This window comes from Etheostoma spectabile, unplaced genomic scaffold (assembly GCF_008692095.1).
Source record: "Etheostoma spectabile isolate EspeVRDwgs_2016 unplaced genomic scaffold, UIUC_Espe_1.0 scaffold00018899, whole genome shotgun sequence".
NCBI classification, from domain to species: Eukaryota; Metazoa; Chordata; class Actinopteri; order Perciformes; family Percidae; genus Etheostoma; species Etheostoma spectabile.
The window spans coordinates 53,015-54,456 of NW_022604552.1; the positions used below are offsets into that span (position 1 = coordinate 53,015).

Here is a 1,442-nt window from a genome sequence, read left to right on the forward strand (position 1 = left end):
AAATGTGAATTGAAGATATTCCAGTCCCAGGACATGTAAAGCAGAGCAGAGAAGCGTGCTGGGCCCATGACCCAGAGGTCGATGGATCGAAACCATCCTCTGCTAATTGCTATCTGGTCTAACCACTACGTTTATAATCCAACCAGTCACTTACCACAGGAGTAATATCTTTTGCAGCTCTTTTAAAGACTCTACCATAATACCTGCTGGAGATGCCAGGTCCTCATACATGTAAAGCATGAGTTCTACCACTGAGCTACATCTCCTGAAGATTTTCAGATTTTTTGACTTTTTTCTGAGATAGACTTAGACTTATCTTTATTAATCCTTTTGGGATGACTCCCGCAAGGAAATTGAAATATCACTGAATAAAAGAAGAAATCTGGGTAAACATGTAATGTTATGTTGTAAATGGCTTCAAAACCTTTAAATGCAACTGTGATGGCTGGAAATCAAACCTGGGAAAAATGATTGCACTGCTACGGTATAAATCATAGTTGAAAAGTAACACACCTGTTGCCTTTCTGCTGGACAATACAACGTTCACTGCAAACGTGGTAACACAGACTGAAGTAATTCTGGGACATGAATGCACACAAATGGAAGATAAAGGAGAGAGGAGCTCAGTGTGCAAAGGAGTCCCCCGCAGTCTAAAACTATCACAGTGTAATTAAGAAAGACAGAGTAAAGAGAGGAGCCTGGTTGGGCTAGAACTCTCCCCTGCTGGATTGAGCTGTACTGCAACCGCCTTCCTCTAGTTTATATTGTGTTATGTTTACTCTTAAATGTGATGAGGGTGTCTGCGTAACTTAAGTACACAAGGTCAGACCAGACGTGAGATTTTTGCAGCCTACGCTCACGTTCAAATTGATAAATGACAAACTTTGGGTGGGAATCGGCGTACGCCCGACCTATACCTGTTTTAGCACATTTCATAAATGAGGGCCCATGTCAACACAATAAAGATTCTTGAAGAAAGGTTTGTCTTTTTATAGTTCTAGTTTTTTTCCAATTCTTCTGGTCACACTTACTCTCTCTGGTTGCACTATTTCACATCTTTTGTCTGTAGTTCTCTATTCTGTCAGGGCTTAACTCTGTCTCCCCACCTCTTTTTATTCTTGTTATGTCTTGGCAAGAAGCAATATTCTTTGGGTCATCCGTCCATCTCTACATCAGAATCAGAATCTTTTATTGATCCCCAACGTAAATTCTGGAAAAAAATGCTCCTTCGAACCGGATTTGAACCAGCGACCTAAGGATTTCAACTTTAAGCCTCTACAGTCCTCCACTCTACCAACTGAGCTATCAAAGGGAGATAAAAATGCCAAAGCATTTCTGAAAATAAATGCCAAGAGAGACATTGGTGGAGACGGGTGGCTTCCAGTACCTATGAGAAAACACAATATGTTCATGAAGAAAACCTCTGCAATTTGGTATACTGT

At 40.7% G+C, this 1,442-nt stretch overlaps 1 non-coding gene across 1 annotated transcript; it reads right to left on the minus strand.

Annotated features, from left to right (window-relative positions):
• Nucleotides 1-1,224: 1,224 nt before the first annotated feature.
• trnay-gua (transfer RNA tyrosine (anticodon GUA)) lies at nucleotides 1,225-1,312 on the minus strand. The gene is given in 2 exon segments: nucleotides 1,225-1,260; nucleotides 1,276-1,312. It is a non-coding gene; the product is annotated as a tRNA-Tyr (tRNA).
• Between the last annotated feature and the right edge of the window lie 130 nt (nucleotides 1,313-1,442).